The sequence below is a fragment of the Tursiops truncatus genome, chromosome 11 (assembly GCF_011762595.2).
Source record: "Tursiops truncatus isolate mTurTru1 chromosome 11, mTurTru1.mat.Y, whole genome shotgun sequence".
Lineage (NCBI taxonomy): Eukaryota > Metazoa > Chordata > Mammalia > Artiodactyla > Delphinidae > Tursiops > Tursiops truncatus.
This window is the reverse complement of record NC_047044.1, coordinates 77,567,807-77,588,874: the sequence shown is the minus strand read 5'-3', so window position 1 is coordinate 77,588,874 and position 21,068 is coordinate 77,567,807. Positions and strand designations below refer to the sequence as shown.

The 21,068-nt window shown below is 38.3% G+C and overlaps 1 pseudogene; it reads right to left on the bottom strand.

Annotated features, from left to right (window-relative positions):
* Window positions 1-621: 621 nt before the first annotated feature.
* Window positions 622-1,772, bottom strand: LOC101316729 (post-GPI attachment to proteins factor 4-like; annotated as a pseudogene).
* Between the last annotated feature and the right edge of the window lie 19,296 nt (window positions 1,773-21,068).

The window sequence follows — 21,068 nt, the reverse complement described above, 5'->3', positions numbered from 1 at the left end:
TTCTCATGAACAAAATTGATTATCAGTGCACTACAAATGTGTGGAAAAGAAAATGCCAGGTAACACCTGCAAGAGGCTGGGCACTGTGTGGCTTTTTTCCACTTTTATCATTCCAGGCCAAGGAAACAAATAGAATCTATCAACACGGTCCTGCCTCTTGGGACATATATTCTAAACATACATCCATTCTTATTCCCAATGAGAAAGAAATCATTGCAAAAGAATCTCACCTTTCACCAAATTCTACCCTTAAAATCCTAATCCAGTCATATCACTGTGCACAATATTTTTGGCAGTCACAGACCCTATCGCGAAGCAGATCAATAAACAATCATAGAATTTAAGTGGTATTTAAATGCCCCTCATTGGGTGGGTCAGACTGCATGAGGCAGCGTGGCTGTGTGGAGGACCAGAGGTCTGGACTCATGGTGAACAGCTTGTTTCTGCCAGAGAGTTACCAAGGCCAAGGTGCTTGACTTGCCTGTTCTTCAGTCATCCTAGTACCTATATCCCTAGCAAACTTAAGCCAATGAAATATCTGCAAGCAACTGTGTCCAAAGAAAGAGCTCAATAGTTGCATCTCCAAGAAGTGGCCACTTCAGAAAGGCATTTCTTGGCAAGCTAGAGCAGACTGGGGTGAAAGTTGTACCGAAGGCTTGAGAAGAGCCTGATGTGTTTCACAAGATTGAGCTCCACCACATTGGCCTTCAACAGTGAGAAGAGTGCCATCTTCTTGCCGAAGCCCTTGTGGCAGTACACCTGGGACAGGTAGGTGAGGGTCCAGCGGGCCACCCGGGCAGGGAAAGGTATTGCCGGGGTGCAAAACTGTGAAGCAGGGACCACGCTGTACAGGGAAGGACGCAGCTGCCGCAGCTCCAGGAAATAGTGCCAGCCCACCAGCTTTACCTGACCCATGCTGTACAGGAAGAAGAGCATGAAGGGTTAGCTAAACCCCGGCTGGCTGGCAAACTGCATATATATCCAGGTTAGTAAGGGCCCCAGCAACATGCCGACACCAACCCGCTTCAGGATCTGCATGGGCTCCGGGTGATATAGTGCTGGAGCCTTGCAGGGTGATAGAGCTTTAGATAAAGTGCATATCTGAGTTGCGGCTCAGAGGCCGAAGAAGGTGCTCCAAGACTGGGAAGATCTGCTCTTCTGAAACGGGGTCATCTTCCACCATCAGGATGTAGTCTGGGTTTAGGTCTGCAGGGAGGATTCCAGACAACAGATGTAGTCCTGCTTCTCTTTCTCAAACGAATTTGTCATCCTCCGTGCCCTCGTAGCTGTTGACCACAGAGACGTACTCGGACAGCAGCTTGGCATCTAAATGGCTCACGCTCCACTCCACGTTGCACAGGAAAGTTGGTGCCCCTCGCGCTAGGGGCCTCATTGTTGAAGGAGCTGATGAAACTGGGACATGACCTGCAGGACATAGTGGAAGCCAGGTTGCCTGTCCACTGTGATGATGGTGATGACCAGCCAGGGGCGGGGAGTGGCCTGCCAGACGACGGGCACCGAGCCGTTGACAGAGGGCAGCGGGGGGCAGCTTCACCCTCTCTCAAGCTTTGCTGCAGGAACTCTTGGTTCGTTCGGTTCAGATGCCAGTGGCGCAGGTAGAAGTAAAAGTTCAGAAGCTAGTGACAGGCCAGGGCACCCAGCAGACCAAAGGTCGCCACCGTTAAGATGAAGCGCTGGACAGCAGTGCTGCCCCAGGAGAGCTTCCTCAGCCTCCGGAGGAGCATGGCAGCTGGAGAGGTTGAAATACTCATGAGGTCAACTTCTGGTCAGGTCTGGTCCCAAGAACAAACCATCGTGGACCACAGGCCAGAATCAGTGCAAGGCAAATCTGGACTCGCACGCGCCCAGCTCGCGCCTTTCTGTCGGCCTCACGGTGCCACAGAAGCAGGCGAGGGGTAGGGAAGTGCCCTCACTGTGACATTCAGTCATCCCTGCACGGATGCTGGCCCTGGCTGCGCGGGGGACACCCTTCTGGGGTTCCGGCAGTCCTCCGGCAGGAAGCGGCCAACGCCACAAGTAAGGCCGCAGCGAAGCCTCTGGTCTTGAGCCCATTATGATTGCCACCCAGAGGATCACCTGATATTCACGGTCCTGCTATTCTGTGAACATGTGGTTTGGCCATTGGCCCTACGGAGACTTTCAAGGTGGCAGGACTATGGGTTCATGCCCCAGGCATCCATGGACCATGCTGTTCAAATCCTGCACCTCCTGAGAATGGGCCAGATAGGTCCACATCAGTCAAAACCTAGGATTAGAAAAAAAGGAAAAATAACTGGTTTGCCCCTTCTCCTTCACCTTCTTGAGCCTAAGCTTTAAAGAGGCTCCTAACCCTGCCCCCAAATAAGGGGACTTTGTTCCTCTAGAACAGCAGCCTGCTCACCCTCTTGAGTGGGGAAAGAGAAAACTTTCTCTCTCATTGTTTAGTAAACGTCCCCATTGTTTCATCCTGCCACATGGCTGTATGAGCTTAAGGCTTATGATTTTTAAACCCTAAGAAAATAGATTTTTCAGGGTAAGATCTGGTTCACTGTTTAACCAAAGTTATGTTGAAAGAAATTATTTTATTATTATTTCTTAAGTCACTCAGATAGCTTATTTTAAGTTTATGGTTATTTAACGTTCGGAAGAAGCAAGGAGTACTGTGTGAACGTGAATATAAAATACATGCCAAAGTTTAGTTTGCCAAAGAAAAAATGGCAATGGTAGGCAAAATTCACATAGTTCTATGCATTTTAAATCAGAAAGTATCCAAATGGGTTGTGGACTTGGATGTGGCATTTCAGGGTTAAGGTTACAATTAATTGATTACTATTACAAAACTAACTTGGGGAACCAAGATCCCACTGGTAACACCTCACATCACTTTAGTCCGGGCCTCCTTAACTTTAATCCCTCTTTAGGGCTCTGAGTCCAGGATGCATATTCCTTCTTGTCTTGTGACATAAAGAGACCCAGTTTTGAGGCTCAGCCCTCTAGAATGCAGTGGTGTGGATGACGCCCCCATGAATTTCAGACAGTCTGGCTCAGCTGTGATGGGCTTAACTGGGGAGGAACCTTCCCTTGGTTTGTAGCTGCTATTGGAGCTAGAACCATTGTTTGTCAAATCATGACTGGATGACCCCGTCCAGCTTTTAAGAGAAAAGATCTGACATTTCCCAACCCCTGCAGCCTTTGCTTCCGTTGTTCATGACACGAAGCCTCCACTCTGGCCAGACAGGAGCCCAGTTCTCTGATTCCTCTCCAGTGGTCTTTCCTTTGGGGCCATCACAGTGGCTGCTGCTGAGATTACATTTAATGTCACCCTCAGTTAACCTGACAGGATCCAGCTCTCCCAAACCCCTCCTGGACTGAGAGAAAAGAAGAAGCTTAAGGCAGGAAACAGAAAATGGCCTTTATGTTCCTGGCTTTTCCTGCAGGTAAATCTCTCAGAAAATTGCTGTTTTATTGTTTCCAGGCATTTGGCTCATATTATACAAGCACAAGCCTGGAAGGTTCTGTCAGCCCATCTATCAGCTTTTACAGGGTGAGGACTTCTGGAAAACATGAAAACCACTCAACAAATTGGAAATGTTAATGACATGGTCCAAGTAAACATCAAATCTTGGACATTTCCTTCCTGTACCTTTCTCCAGCTAAAAATGATATGAAACACTATTGTGAAGGGAACTTTTAAAAAACATATGTGAGTGTGTGTGTGTGTGCGTGCGCGCACACACTCAAAGAGGAGAACCTAGTCAAAACCACGGAGAATTTCCAAAGGAAATGAGCCATTCTTTTTCTTTCTGGAAATTGGACTGTATACAACGCAAACTTATTACAATTTTTACTGCAGTAATGGGTCATCAGATATTTTCCCCTATGTAACTGTGTTATTAATCATTTATTAGTTTTTCTCCACACATCTGAACAGCATGAGTTGTCCAGAAAACAGCATCGATAATTTAGCTGAAAGATAAAAACCCTGTCTAAGTTTGGACTACACTGAGCATTTTTACAAATATTTAATGGGTAATGAGCTACTATTTCCCTGAATAATATCCACCATCACAAGGTAATGAGACAGACTTCCCATAAACTGCTTCTGGTGTACACTGCATATTAGCAATTTTTAAATACCCTGGCTTGCCATTTAGACTTTAAACCACTCCTTGGCAAGTAATCCAAAACCCTGGATTCCACTGAGGAACACAGCAGGAAAAAATTGGGAAAGACTGAGTAGTAACTATACTGTCATTGTTATTGCAGGTTGTCATAGTCACTTTTGCTGCATTTACTCCAATAAAAGCAAATTTTATCCTAATTCTGTAATGATGTGCCTGGATGTTTTGTTCCTATAAGATTCCCTGTCCACCGCAGGCACAATGAATCTCTTAATTGCTCCAATGCAGCCACAGTGAGCATGTGCCAGAAAAATAACAGAAATAAGAATTTCACGCAGGCATTTGGAATTGACTTCAGCTGCTGTAATTGTAAACTAAACACTAGTTGTTTTTTTAAATAAGTTGTCTAAGTTAATGTGGCATTACTGTTCCATACATGTTAAGAAGTTGATTTTTAAGTGTACATTCACACTGTGCTTGGGAACCTTTCAGCAAATTGTCTGTAGACCTAAAGAAATGTGTATGTTTTATTTTCACTCAGAAGAAAAGAAAAAAATGTATTTTTATTTGTAAAATTATTATTAAAATCAGGTTGTAAGAAGTTTATAAGGATATTTTACTCAGAATATATGGCACGTGTGGTAGGAACAAAGAGCTACCAAGTGATAAACGTCTAAAAGCTGCTATCGAAATGAGATCAAAGATTTTTTTCCAGTTCCAATCACCCATCAGTAAGTGGGAAAAGGGATACTCTCAGGGAGTGAATATATCTGTAGTTTGAAAATGTTCTTCCCATTAAAATACAAATTTTATTAAAGATGTTGGTAAACAACCTCTTTCAAAAATGAATTGAAGTAATTATAGATAACATCTTCATTTGTTCATTATTAGGTTAAACCTTATGAAACTAACATTTTCAAAGGTCAAAATTCGTCAAATATGGGAAATTTTTCTTATGTTAAGCCTATTTTTTCTTCTTTTCATTTATCATTATGTATATCTTTGCTACATGTCAGTATTTGATCTGGATTTATAATAAAATACATATATAATAAATCCATAGCACAAATGACGGGAGAACAAGGGCTGTGTAACAATATGGGAGTGATCATTGTTTTGGAAATTCAGTCTAAGGGCAACTTCCACAATTGAACAGAAAATCTAACCCAGAATTTCCTGGAAGCCAAAACAAAACTGGAACAAAAATTATATAACTCCTACCTAATAAAAATACATAGATATTCATAGATGAAAGTCAAACTTCCTAGCTATTAAGAAAAATATATCAAGTTTTCGTATGAGGTATTTCTAAATTTAATACTTAATATTTATGTAATGTTATATAGTTTATAAATCTTTCTCTTAATGAGCAATTTGATTGAAATTAATGAATCATTTAAGATGTTGAAAAGAAGAATGTGGAGGGGAACTGGAAGTAGTGCATCTGGATGCACTGGATGAAGAAAGGAGTACTCCTCCTAAGTGCCCTTCCTCCAGGCATCCTCTGATTCATGTAACTCAATAATTTGGTTTCTAAAGTATGGTTCCATATTGGAAAAACCATTTTATATCATGAATAATTAAATTGATTTTCAGTTGAAAATTAAACTATTGAGCACTAGACCAGTTAATCTGGGGTTTTTTCCCCCCAAGAATTTGGACAAACAGACATCAAATTTCCAGATTTGCTGAGTTGGGAAACCAGATTTGGAAATGCAAGAAGGTAAAAGCAAACTTGGGAACTTTTTTTATAGATTTACTTCTCTAGACGTTCCCACACCACAATACAATTTCAATATGGGTTAAAGAGAATAATTTTTCCACTTTTATTGAGATATAATTGATACGTAACAATGTGTACCTTCAAGATGTACAACATGTTGATTTGAAACAGTTATGTATTGCGAAATGATTACCACCATAGTGTTAACTAATACCTGCATCATATTACATAATTACTGTTTCTTTTTTTGTGATAAAAACATTTAAGATCTTATCTCTTAGCAACCTTCAAGTATATAATACAGTAATATTAACTATAATCATTATGCTGTACCTTACATCGCCAGAACTTATTAATATTAAAACTGGAAGTTTGTACTCTTTGCCCAATATGGCTCCTTCCCCTCCACCTCCCACCTCCTGACCTTGGCAACTACCATTCTAGTATTTGTTTCTATGAGTTTGGCTTTTTTAGGTTCCACATATAAGTGTGTCTCTGACTTCATTCACTTAGCATAATGCTATCTAATTCAATCCACATTGTTGCACACAGCAGAATTTTCATCTTTCTCATGGCTGAAATATATATATATATTTGCTGAACTTTATCCACTCAACTATTGACAGACACCACTTGGGCTGTTTCCATACCTTGACTATTATTATTGTGAAAAATGCTACAGTGAACATGAGAGTGAAGATATCTCTTCAATATCTTGTTTTCATTTACTTCATATATATCCAGAAGTGTTGCTTAATCATGTGGTAGTTCTATCTTTAATTTTTTTGAGGAACATACATACTGTTTTCCATAGTGGCTGCACCAATTTACATTCCCACCAACAGTATATGAGGTTTCCCTTTTCTCCATATCCTCACCAACACTTGTATTTCTTGTCTTTTTGATAATAGCCATTTTAACAGTTGTGAGGTAATATCTCATTGTGGTTTTGATTTGCATTTCCCTGATGATTAGTGACGTTGAGCACCTTTCCATGTACCTGTTTGCATTTATATGGCCATTTATTTAGAAAACTGTCTATTCAGTTCCTCTACCAAGTTATTAATTGGATTGTTTGTTTTTTGCTTTTGGGTGGTATGAGCTCTTTATGTATTTTGAATATTAACCCCTTATCAGATATTTGATTTGTGCATATTTTCTCCCACTCCACAGGTTGCCTTTTCATTTTGTTGATAATTTCATTGCTGTGCAGAAATTTTTAAATTTGATGTAGTCCCATTGTTTATTTTTGCTTTTGTTGCCTTTGCTTTGGCGTCAAATCCAAAAAATAATCACAAAGGCTTATATCAAGGAGCTTACTATCTATGTTTATTTCTAGGAGTTTTTTATTTCAGGTCTCACATTCAAGTCCTTAATCCATTTTGAGTTGATTTTTGTATATGGTGTAAGGTAGGGATTCAGTTTCATTCTTTTGCATGTGGTTTTCTCAGTATCTTTTATTGAAGAGACTATCTTTTCCTACTGAATGTTCTTGTTTCTTTGTCATACATTAATTGACCATATATGCATGGATTTATTTCTGGGTTCTCTGTTCTTGTCCATTGATCCATGTGTGTGTTTTTATGTCGATACTGGTTTGATTATTATAGCTCTATAATACAGTTTGAAATTAGGATGCATTATGCTTTGTTCTTCTTTCTCAAGATTGCTTTGACTATTCAGGGTTTTCTGTGGTTCCATAAAAATTTTAAGATTATTTTTTCTATTTCTCTGAAAAATGCAATTGGAATTTTGACAGGGATTGCAATGAACCTGTAGATCACTTTGGGTAGTATGGACAATTTGACAATATTAATTTTTTCAAACCATGAACATAGAATACATTTCTATTTATTTGTGTCTTCTTCAGTTTCTTTCATCAGTGTCTTATAGTTTTCAGTGTACAGATTTTTCACCTTCTTAGTTAAATTTATTCCTAAGTGTTTTATCCTTGTTGTAATGTAATTGTAAATGGGATTGCTTTCTTAATTTCTCTTTCTGATAGTTCCTTGTTTGTATGTAGAAACACAATTGATTTTTGTATATTGATTTTGTATACTACAACTTTACTGAATTCATTTATTAGTTCTAACAATTTTGGTGGAGGCTTTAGGGTTTTCTATTTGTAATATTATGTCACCTGCAAATAGAGACAATTTTACTTATTCCTTTCTAATTTGGATGTCTTTTATTCTTTTTCTTGCCTCATTGCTCTTCCAGTAATGTGTTGAATAAGAGTGGTGAGACTGAGCATCCTTGTCTTGATCCTGATCTTAGAGGAAAAGCCTTCAGTTTTTCATCACTGAGTATGATGTTAGCTGTGGGTCTGTCATACGTGTCCTTATTATGTTGAGGTACATTTCCTCCATGCCCACTTTGTTGAGATTTTTTATCATGAAAGGATATTGAATTTTGTCAAATGCTTTTCCTGCATCTATTTAAATGATCATGTGATTTTAATCCTTTATTTTATTAATGTGGTGTATTACATTGATTAGAGTATGTTGAACCATACTTGCATTCCTGGAATAAATTTTACTTGATCATGGTGCATGATCCTTTTAATGTATTGTTGAATTCAGTTTGCTAATGTTTTGTTGAGAATTTTTGCATCTATGTTCATCAGGAATATTGGCCTCTAAATTTCTTTTTTTGTAGTGTCCTTATCTGGTTTTTGTATAAGAGTTGTGCTGGCCTTGTCAAATGAATTTGAAAGTGCTTCCCTCCTATTCTAAGTTTTGAGAGAGTTTGAGAAGAATTGGTAATAATTTTCTTTAAATGTTTAGTAGAATTCACCAGTGAAGCCATCTTGTCCTGGACTTTTTTTTGTTGGTAGGTTTTTGATTTTGGTTCTACCTCCTTACTAGTAATTGGTCTGTTCAGATGTTCTATTTCTTCATGTTGCAGTCTTGGTAGGCTGTATATTTCTAGGAATTTATCCATTTCCTCTAGGTTGTCAAATTTGTTGACTCATAATTTTTCATAGTAGTCTCTTAAGATCGCTGTATTTGTGTGGTGTCAGTTGTAATGTTTTTTTTATTTATAATTTTATTTATTTGAATCCTCTTTTTTTCCTGATAAGTCTGCTAAAGTTTTGTCTTTTTTATTTATCTTTAAAAAAATTCTTAGTTTCATTGATTTTTTTCTATTGTCTTTTTAGTCTCTATTTTATTTATTCCCTCTCTGATCTTTGTTATTTCCTTCTTTCTGCTAAGTTTGGGCTTAGTTTTTTCCTTTTTTTCTACTTTCATATGGTCTAAAATTAAGTAGTTTATTTGAGCTCTTTATTTCTCTTTAATGTATGCATTTATTACTATAAACTTCCCTCTCAGAACTGCTTTTCCTGCATCTCATAAATTTTGGATTTTTGGTATGTTGTTTCATTTATCTCAAGGTATTTTTAAGTTTTTCTTTGCTTTCTTCTTTGACCCATTGGTTTTTCAAGAGCATGTTGTCTAAACTTCACATATTTTGAATTTACCAGTTTAATTCTTGTAATTGATTTTCAGTCTCATACATTTGTGGTTGAAATAGATGCTTGATATGATCAGTCTTCTTAAATATATCAAGAAAGCTTTGTGGTCTAGCATATGATCTATCCTGGAGAATTTTCCATGTGTGCTTGAGAAGAATGTGTATTCTGCTGCTGTTGAATGGAGTGTTCTCTAAATGTCTTTTAGGTTCATCTGGCCTAACGTGTAATTTAAGTCCAATGTTTCCTTCTCGATTTTCTGTCTGAAGGATCTATCCATCGTTGAAAGTGAAGTACTGAAGTCCCCTAATATTATTGCATTGTTATCTGTTCCTCTCTTCAGTTCTGTTCGAATTTGTTTTATATATTTAGGTGTTCCTAAAGAGAGTGTTTTCTGATGTTAATGAAAGACTTCTATACAACCAACAGATTTCTCAGTGTGTTTAGATAAATCATTGGCCTCTGTAAATATCTAAGTAGAAAAGCAAAAAACATTCATAGTTCTTAAATTATAATCCCTTTAGTTTATTAACTCAACAATCTGGGACTATTTTGATGTTTAGATAAGAAATCTTGAAAGAATTGCCAACCACTGAACAAAATGTATGTGTGAGTCTTTAGGTATCTCACTCCCCTTTGAGCCAACAAGGGAAGTTAGATGTGTTCTAACTAGACGAAGGGTTGAAAATATCCAAAGAAACAAAGTATTTGTGTTTAAACACTAGAAACAATGTTTTCCAATCATGGTCAATAATATTTCCAAAATATTCTTCTAAAGAGTTATTGATTGATCAAAAATTACAAATACATATAATTTATTTATATATTTACAACATATGTAGTACAAGTATAAAACTGGTCGATATTCAAAGAGTAATAATCACTTACATCACTATCTGACAAAATCTATTTGCATCATTCTCTATGAATGAAAATAATTTGCATTACTCTCAGTTTTCTACAAATTACAGAGTTTTAAAACTGCTGAAAATGACAAAAAGTATAAACTCCTACAGAATCAGATTACTCCAGCCAGGATGCCTATACAATGCCCAGCATTCTATTGAAAGGACACTGAGTAATTATTTTTCCATTTAAAAATCTTTCACATTTTTTTCCCTGAGAATTTAAATTCCAAATTAAAAGACTTTATAAATATACCTCCATGGGATATTTCTCAACGAAAACCAGTGACAACAAAAATATCCCCACCTCATGCTGCCTATTTCTCTTCCCATCACTGTTACCAAGTTTAGGTTAAATTTGCAGAGTTTTGTTTATTTAAATTTTAAATTTGGAGAAATAATTTAAAAGTTAGCATTATCAGTTTAACCAGAAAACAATTCATAATTATTCTACTGATAACTTGAGATCTTGAACAAATCTGTACCTCCTTCTAATATTTTCAACAGGCAGAAAAGAATGGTTACAAAGACTGGTATAAGGTAAAATTAGTCTACTTTTACTATTCTTCCTATTATAGGCGTTACTCCTTCCTTTTCTTCTGATATCAAAGGGCATTTTGCAAGATTGGGCAAGGTTCAGCTCCAATAATCCTGACAATATTGGTAGAATTTTTCTCCCAGACGGAATTTAAAGCTTCACAGAGTTCTTCAGTTTGTGTCTAATTTAAGCATAAGTCTTGGAGTATGTCTGTGCCCAATTGAGCCAAACCTGATTATGAATAGGGGTGTCCTCAGGGATTTTAAAGACCACTTAATTTGACAATTCCGTTATAAAACAAATCCCTCCTGATTAATTTGGCTGGTGTGGTATTACAGAAGAGAGAATACATGTTTCTGAGTCAAAGGACCAAGGGTACCAATTGTTGGCTGGGTGACCAGAAGTATCTGAGGGTTGCTGGATATGTCTACCAAGTGGGTTGTTTGCTGACTTTGAGGGAGAGGGATGAATATAGTAGTAGAGTTTATTGTCAAAATTGTAGCACCTATATCTATAAGATTTTGGCCCTTAAGAGTAAGTGACAATTCTCCATGTGAGTTTATGGAAAGAAATTGTATTCCTCAGGGTTCTCCAGAGAAACAGAACCAATAGGAGATAGATAGATAGATAGATGATAGATATAAATGTAGATATATAGATAGATATCTGTACGTATATACTGTATACACAGAGAGAGCAAGAGAGAGATTAATTATTAGTAATTAACCCACATAATTATGGAGGCTGAGCAGTTCCATGATATCTTGCCTGCAAGCTGGAGACCAAGGAAAGCCAGTGGTGTAGTTCCAGTCTGAGTCTGAAGGCCTGAGGACTAGGAGAGCAGATGGTAGATGTTGTAAGTTATAGTCTGAGGGCAAGAGAAGACCAATGTCTGAGTTCAACATTCAGGCAGAAAGAGTGAATTCCCTCTTCCTCTGCCTTTTTCTTCTTTCAGGTCCTAAACAAATTGTATGATGCCCACCTGTATTGGGGAGGGAAATCTACTTTATTCATTCTATGAATTTAAATGCATTGTGTGCTGGGAAGGCAAATCTGTATCAAGAGTAAGTGTCTATTTCAGTAAGAACACACACTGCCCTTCCATGAAGGAAGCAGCCCAAAGTAATCAACCTTCCACCATAGCTGGCTGATCACCCTGGGGAATGGTGCATGTCAGAGATTCTGTGTTGACCTCTGCTGTTGATAGATTGTGAACTCAGCAGGGACTGTAACCAAGGCCAGCCTTGGTTGGTGGAAGTCTATGTTGCTGAGCCAATGCATACCCTCCATCCCTGCTACCACGGCCACTTTGTTCATAAGCCCATTGGGTGATGACAGGGGTGGCTGGGGAAAGAGGCTGATTGGTATCCACAGAACAGGTCATTCTATCGACTTGATTATTAAAATCCTTCTGAGTCACATTTCAGTGAGCATTCATATGAAACACGATATCTTCATGTTTTTGACTCATTCAGAAAGGTTTATTCACATACCTTTTCCCCAAATTTCTTCGTCACCAATTTTCCAATCATGTTTCTTCCAAGTCCCAGACCATCCAGCCAAACCATTGATCATAGCACATGAAATGGTATGTAATTATATGTCTGGCCATTTCTCCTTCCAGGGGTGTGGATCATGGGCATCTGGGATGCTTCTTTATGTAACATATTTATATCTTCAGGGCCTACTTGAACCTGATCAGATACGCACCCCAGCAATTTGATATGGAGTGCTATTGTGCACACCGAATTTTATAGCTTGGTAAGTCAGATAATACACAGTTCATCATGGGCAGCTCAAGTCGCCATGATAACTTGGTGGCCCATGGTTAAGCATTCAATCTCTACTAAGGCTCAATAGCAGGCCAAGAGCTGTTTCTCTTTAATCTTCAGAGGATGGCAGGGCTTCGGTCCAAAATCCTAAAGGCCTGCACTATGATTCTCCTATAGGAACCTGCCAAAGTCTCCAAACAGCGTCCTTATCTACCACCAATACTTCAAGGACAACTGGATCTGCTGGATCATATGGCCCAAGTGACACAGCAGCTTTCACAGCAGCCTGGACCTGTGGCAGAGCCTTCTCCTGTTCTGGGTCCCACTTAAAACTAGCAGCTTCTTGGGTCACTCAGTAAATGGGCCAGAATAACACACACCAAATGAGGAATATTTTACCTCCAAAATCCAAAAAGGCCTAGTAGGCATTGTACCTCTTTCTTAGTTGTAGGAGGGGCCAAATGCAACAACTTACCCTTCACCTTAGAAGGGATATCTTGACTTGCCCACACCACTGGACCCCTAGAAATTTCACTGAGGTTGAAGATCTCTAAATTTTTGTCAGATTTATTTCCCACCCTCTGAGATGTAAATGCCTAAAATAAACTTAGAATAGTTGCTTCTTGCTCACTAAGTCCAATCAGCATAATGTCACCAATATAATGGACCAGTGCGATATCCTATGGAAGAGAAAGGCAAAAGAGATGCCTGCAAACTAAACGATGACATAGTGTGGAGTTGATATACCCCAAGATTAACAGTGAAGGTCTAAAAGCATTCTGGTGGCTCTTATTGACAGGGATAGAGGAAAAGGTACTTGCTAGATCAATAGCTTCACACCAGGTACCATGGATGTGCTAATTTGCAATAAAGCCACATCTGGTACAGCAGCTGCAACTGGATTCACCTAGTTAAGCTTATGGCAATCGAAAATCAAGCTCCATCTGCCTTCTGCACAGGCCAAATAGGTGAACCGAACGGAGATTTGGTGGAAACCACAACCCCTGCATCCTTCAGGTTCTTGATGATGGCACTAATCTCTGCAATCCTTTCATGAATGCAGTATTGCTTTTGGTTTACTATTTTCCTGAGGAGGCAGATCTAATGGCTTCCATTTGGCCTTTCCCATCATAACAGCTTTCACTCCACGGGTCATGGAACCAATGTGGGGATTCTGCCAGCTGCTGAGTATATCTATTCCAATCATACATTCTGGACCTGTGAAAATAACTACAGGATGGGTTTGAGGACCCACTGTTCCCCCTGTGAGAAGGACCTAAGCTAAAACTTCACTGATCACATGAACTACATAGTGCACGTGACTGGTAGACCACAATGATGTTTTGGGCTTCCTGGAATTAGTGTCATTTCAGAATCAGTGTCTAGCAGTCCTCAAAGCTCTCATTGTTTCCTTTTCTCCAATGTACAGTTACCCTGGTAAAAGGCTGTAGGTCCCTTTTGGGAAGGCTGAAGAAAGATTAACAGTATACATTTTGATAGTGTATGGGGATCCTTCTTCAAAAGGATCCTGCCTCCTCTTTCAAGGGGTTCTGAGTTTATAAACTCAAGTGTGTAAATTGATTGAGGGGACATGACTCTGTTTCTATGATTCAGGTTAGACTTTTTGTTCAGTTGACCTAAATTTTTTCTGCTTCTACAGATTAAATAAGAATGTACTAGGATTCATGTCTATTTCTCTAGGAACACCATGATCAACTAGCCAACAACATAGGTCTGTATGAATCATATTATTTTGGTTACTGCTTTGATCCTGCTGCCTTTAGTAGATGAGAGCCACCACTTGGCCCTTCCACCCTGGGATCCAATTACTCCCATTGCATTTAAGTTTCCTAATTCAGTGTCTTCCATTCCCTCTGTGAGGTCTGGACTACAGAGGAGAGCAATAACAGATCTCTTCAAGGATGCCAGGACTCCCCTCACAAATTTATTTCTCATAGTACTGGGGAAAGATATATCTTCTGAACCCTCCCAATGTGGGTGACTAGGTCTTAAATGACAAATCCACTCTAACATTTCATTCTAAGTCTTTGAATCCCTTTCTCTACATTAAACCAATGCACATCCAGCATTCCCAGTTCACTCACACTGGGCCACCTTTTGGTCCATGTTTCAGCCAAACAACTAAAAAAAAAAAACAGTTACAGCCCTTTCTAACTCCCCAAGATGCAATATTAAGTGTAGCATCTGCATTAGTGAGCATATATCAGTGAATTCTGCCTGATCCGGCTCTGTTTCTTACACAATTATCCCACACACTTAGTATTCATTTCACACATGTTCCTAGACTTTGGTCTGTATAAATTAGAAAATTCAAGTAGTTCTCCTGGAGTGTAGGGTACATCCTCATGAGTCATACTTTTTTTTCTTTTAACATCTTTATTGGAGTATAATTGCTTTAAAATGGTGTGTTACTTTCTGCTTTATAACAAAGTGAATCAGTTATACATATACATGTATCCCCATATGTCTTCTCTCTTGCATCTCTCTCCCTCCCACCCTCCCTATCCCATCCCTCTAGGTGGTCTCAAAGCACCGAGCTGATCTCCCTGTGCTATGCGGCTGCTTCCCACTAGCTATCTATTTTATATTTGGCAGTGTATATATGTCAATGTGACTCTCTCACTTTGTCCCAGCTTACCCTTCCCCCTCCCTGTGTCCTCAAGTCCATTCTCTAGTAGGTCTGTGTCTTTATTCCTGTCTTGTCCCTACGTTCTTCATGACCTTTTTTTTTTTTTAATAGAATCCATATATATGTGTTAGCATACAGCATTTGCTTTTCTCTTTCTGACTTACTTCACTCTGTATGACAGACTACAGGGCCATCTACCTAACGGAAAATAACTCAATTTCATTTCTTTTTATGGCTGAGTAATATTACATGGTATATATGTGCCATATCTTCTTTATCCATTCATTTGTCGATGGACACTTAGGTTGCTTCCATGTCCTGGCTATTGTAAACAGAGCTACAATGAACATTGTGGTACATGACTCTTTTTGAATTATGCTTTTCTCAGAGTATATGCCCAGTAGTGGGATTGCTGGGTTGTATCGTAGTTCTATTTTTAGTTTTTTAAGGAACCTCCATACTGTTCTCCATCACGACTGTATCAATTTATATTCCCACCAAGAGTGCAAGAAGGTTCCCTTTTCTCCACACCCTCTCCAGCATTTATTGTTTGTAGATTTTTTGATGATGGCCATTCTTACTGGTGTGAGGTGATATCTCATTGTAGTTTTGATTTGCATTTCTCTAATGATTAGTGATGTTGAACATTCTTTCACGTGTTTGTTGGCTGTCTGTATATCTTCTTTGGAGAAATGTCTATTTAGGGCTTCCGCCCATTTTTGGATTGCATTGTCTGTTTTTTTGATATTGAGCTGCTTGTAAATTTTGGAGATTAGTCCTCTATTGGTTGCTTCATTTGCAAATATTTTCTCTCATTCTGAGGGTTGTCTGTTCGTCTTGTTTTTGGTTTCCTTTGCTGTGCAAAAGCTTTTAAGTTTCATTAGATCCCATTTGTTTATTTTTGTTTTTATTTCCATTTCTCTAGGAGGTGGGTCAAAAGGGATCTTGCTGTGATTTATGTCATAGAGTGTTCTGCCTAGGTTTTCCTCTAAGAGTTTGATAGTGTCTGGCCTTACATTTAGGTCTTTAATCCATTTTGAGTTTATTTTTGTGTATGGTGTTAGGGAGTGTTCTAATTTCATTCTTTTACATGTAGCTGTCCAGTTTTCCAGCACCACTTATTGAAGAGGCTGTCTTCTCTCCATTGTATATTAGTGCTTATTTTATCAAAAATAAGGTAACCATATGTGCGTGGGTTTATCGTTGGGCTTTCTATACTGTTCCATTGATCTATTTTTGTGCCAGTACCATACTGTCTGGATTACTGTAGCTTTGTGGTATAGTCTGAAGTCAGGGAGCCTGATTCCTCCAGCTCCATTTTTCTTTCTCAAGATTGCTTTTGCTGTTTGGGGTATTTTGTGTTTCCATACAACTTGTGAAACTTTTTGTTCTAGTTCTGTGAAAAATGCCAGTGGTAGTTTGATAGGGATTGCATTGAATCTGTAGATTGCTTTGGGTAGTAGAGTCATTGTCACAATGTTGATTCTTCCAATCCAAGAACATGGTATATCTCTTCATCTATTTGTATCATATTTAATTTCTTTCATCAGTGCCTTATAATTTTCTGCATACAGGTCTTTTTTCTCCTTAGGTAGGTTTATTCCTAGGAATTTTATTCCTTTTGTTGCAGTGGTAAATGGGAGTGTTTTCTTAATTTCACTTTCAGATTTTTCATCATTAGTGCATAGGAATGCAAGAGATTTCTGCGCATTAATTTTTTATCCTGCTACTTTACCAAACTAATTGATTACCTCTAGTAGTTTTGTGGTAGTGTCTTCAGGATTCTCTATGTACAGTGTCATGTCATCTGCAAAGAATGACAGCTTTACTTCTTCTTTCCTGATTTGGATTCCTTTTATTTCTTTTTCTTCTATGATTGCTGTGGCTAAAACTTCCAAAACTATGTTGAATAATAGTGGTGAGAGTGAGCAACCTCTTGTTCCTGATCTTAGTGGAAAAGTTTTCAGTTTTTCATCATTGAGGATGATGTTGGCTGTGGGTTTGTCATATATGGCCTTTATTATGTTGAGGTAAGTTCCCTCTATGACTACATTCTGGAGGATTTTATCATAAATGGGTATTGAATTTTGTCAAAAGCTTTCTCTGCATCTATTGAGATGATCATATGGTTTTCCTCCTTCAATTTGTTCATATGGTGTATCATATTGATTGATTTGCATATATTGAAGAATGCTTGCATTCCTAGGATAAACCCCACCTGATCATAATGTATGATCCTTTTAATGTGCTGTTGGATTCCGTTTGCTAGTATTTTGTTGAGGATTTTTGCATCTATGTTCATCAGTGATATTGGCCTGTAGTTTTCTTTCTTTGTGACATCTTTCTCTGGTTTGGGCATCAGGGTGATGGTGGCCTCATAGAAGGAGTTTGGGAGTGTTCCTCCCTCTGCTATATTTTGGAAGAGTTTGAGAAGGATAGGTGATAGCTCTTCTCTAAATGTTTGATAGAATTCGCCTGTGAAGCCATCTGATCCTGGGGTTTTTTTCTTGGAAGATTTGGAATCACAGTTTCAATTTCAGTGCTTGTGATTGGCCTGTTCATATTTTCTATTTCTTCCTGGTTCAATCTAAGCAGGTTGTGCATTTCTAGGAATTTGTCCATTTCTTCCAGGTTGTCCAATTTATTGGCATATAGTTGCTTGCAGTAATCTCTCAGGATCCTTGGTATTTCTGCAGTGCCAGTTGTTACTTCTCCTTTTTCATTTATAATTCTAATGATTTGAGTCTTCTCCCTTTTTTTCTTGATGAGTCTGGCTAATGGTTTATCAATTTTGTTTATATTCTCAAAGAACAAGCTTTTAGTGTTGTTGACCTTTGCTATCGTTTCCTTCATTTCTTTTTCATTTGTGTCTGATCTGATCTTTATGATTTCTTTCCTTCTGCTAACTTTGGGGGTTTTTTGCTCTTCTTTCTCTAATTGATTTAGGTGTAAGGTTAGGTTGTTTATTTGAGATGTTTGTTGTTTCTTAAGGTAGGGTTGTATTGCTATAAACTTCCCTCTTAGAACTGCTTTTGCTGCATCCCATAGGTGTGGGGTTCTCCTGTTTTCATGGTCATTTGTTTCTAGGTATTTCTTGATTTCCTCAGGGATCTCTTGGATATTAAGTAGTGTGCTGTTTAGCCTCCATGTATTTGTATTTTTTACAGATTTTTTTCCTGTAATTGATATCTAGTCTCATAGAGTTGTGGTCAGAAAATATACCTGATACGAGTTCAATTTTCTTAAATTTACCAAGACTTGATTTGTGATGCAAGATATGGAATATCCTGGAGAATGTTCCATGAGCACTTGACAAGAAAGTGTACTTTGTTGCTTTTGGATGGAATGTCCTATAAACATCAGTTAGGTTCACCTTGTTTAATGTATCATTTAAAGTTTGTGTTTCCTTATTTATTTTCATTTTGGATGATCTGTCCATTGGCGAAAGTGGGGTGCTAAAGTCCCCTACTAAGATTGTGTTACTGTCAATTTCCCCTTTTATGGCTGTTAGTATTTGCCTTATATATTGAGGTGCTCCTATGTTGGGTGCATAAATATTTACAATTGTTATATCTTCTTCTTGAATTGATCCCTTGATCATTATGTAGTGTCCTTCTTTGTCTCTTCTAATAGTCTTTATTTTAAAGTCTATTTTGTCTGATATGAGAATTGCTACTCCAGCTTTCTTTTGGTTTCCAGTTTCATGGAATATCCTTTTCCATCGTCGCACTTTCAGTTTGTATATGTCCCTAGGTCTGAAGTGGGTTTCTTGTAGACAGCATATATATGGGTGTTGTTTTTGTATCCATTCAGCAAGTCTATGTCTCTTGGTTGGAGAATTGAATCCATTTACCTTTAAGGTAATTATCGATATATATGTTCCTATTACCATTTTCTTAATTGCTTTGGGTTTGTTATTGTAGGTCCTTTCCCTCTCTTGTGTTTCCTGCCTAGAGAAGTTCCTTTAGCATTTGTTATAAAACTGGTTTGGTAGTGCTGAATTCTCTTAGCTTTTGCTTGTCTGTAAAGGTTTTAATTTCTCCGTCGAATCTGAATGAGATCGTTGCTGGGTAGAGCAATCTTCATTGTGGTTTTCCCCTTTCATCATTTTAAATATGTCCCTCCCTTCTGGCTTCCAGAGTTTCTGCTGAAAGATCAGCTGTTAAAATTTGGGGATTCCCTTGTATGTTATTTGTTGGTTTTCCCTTGCTGATTTTAATATGTTTTCTTTGTATTTAATTTTTGACAGTTTGATTAATATGTGTCTTGGCGTGTTTCTCCTTGGATTTATCCTGTATGGGACTCTCTGTGTTTCCTGAACTTGATTGACTATTTCTTTTCCCATATTAGGGAAGTTTTCAACTATAATCTCTTTAAATATTTTCTCAGTCCCTTTCTTTTTCTCTTCTTCTTCTAGGACCCCTATAATTCAAATGTTGGTGCATTTAACGTTGTCCCAGAGGTCTCTGAGACTGCCCTCAATTCTTCTCATTCTTTTTTCTTTATTCTTCTCTGCAGTAGTTATTTCCACTATTTTATCTTACAGGTCATTTATCAATTCTTCCACAGTTATTCTGCTATTGATCCCTTCAAGAGAACTTTAATTTCATTTACTGTGTTGTTCATCATTGTTTGTTTGCTATTTAGTTCTCTTAGGTCCTTGTTAAAAATTTCTTGTATTTTCTCCATTCTACTGCCAAGATTTTGGATCATCTTTACTATCATTATTCTGAATTCTTTTTCATGTAGACTGCCTATTTCCTCTTCATTTGTTTGGTCTGGTGGGTTTTTACCTTGCTCCTTCATCTGCGGTGTGTTTCTCTGTCTTCTCATTTTGCTTAACTTACTGTGTTTGGGTCTCCATTTCACAGGCTGCAGGTTCATAGCTCTTGTTGTTTTTGCTGTCTGCCCCCAGTGGCTAAGGTTGGTTCAGTGGGTTGTGTAGGCTTCCTGTTGGAGGCTATTAGTGCCTGTGTTCTGGTGGATGAGGCTGGATTTTGTCTTTCTTATTGGCAGGTCCACGTCTGGTGGTGTATTTTGGGGTGTCTGTGACCTTATTATGATTTTAGGCAGCCTCTCTGCTAATGCATGGGATTGTGTTCCTGTCTTGCTAGTTGTTTGGCATAGGGTGTCTGGCACTGTAGCTTGCCGGTCATTGAGAGGAGCTGGGTCTTGGCATTGAAATGGAGATTTCTGGGAAATTTTCACCATTTGATATTACGTGGAGCTGGAGGTTTCTGGGGGACCAATGTCCTGAACTTGTCTCTCCCACCTCAGAGTCACAGCCCTGATGCCTGGCAGGAGTACCAAGAGCCTGTCATCCACACGGCTCAGAATTAAAGGGAGGAAAAAAGAAAGAAAGAAAATGATAAAATAAAATAAAGTAAAATAAAATAAAAGTTATTAAAATAAAAAATAATTATTAAAAAAAATTTAAGTAGTAAAAAGAAAAGAAAAGAAGAGAGCAACCAAACCAAAAAACAAATCCACCAATGATAACATGTGCTTAAAATGATACTAAAGAAAAAAAAATGGACAGACAGAATCCTAGGACAAATGGTAAAAGGAAAGCTATACAGACAAAATCACACAGAGAAGCATACACATACACACTCACAAAAAGAGAAAAAGGGGAAAATATATATATATCATTGCTCCCAAAGTCCACCTCCTCAATTTGGGATGATTCGTTGTCTATTCAGGTATTCCACAGATTCAGGGTACATCAAGTTGATTGTGGAGATTTCATCCGCTGCTCCTGAGGCTGCTGGGAGAAATTTCTCTTTCTCTTCTTTATTCGCACCGGGGCTCAGCTTTGGATTTGGCCCCGCCTCTGTGTGTAGCTCGCCTTAGAGTGTCTGTTCTTCACTCAGACAGGATGGGGTTA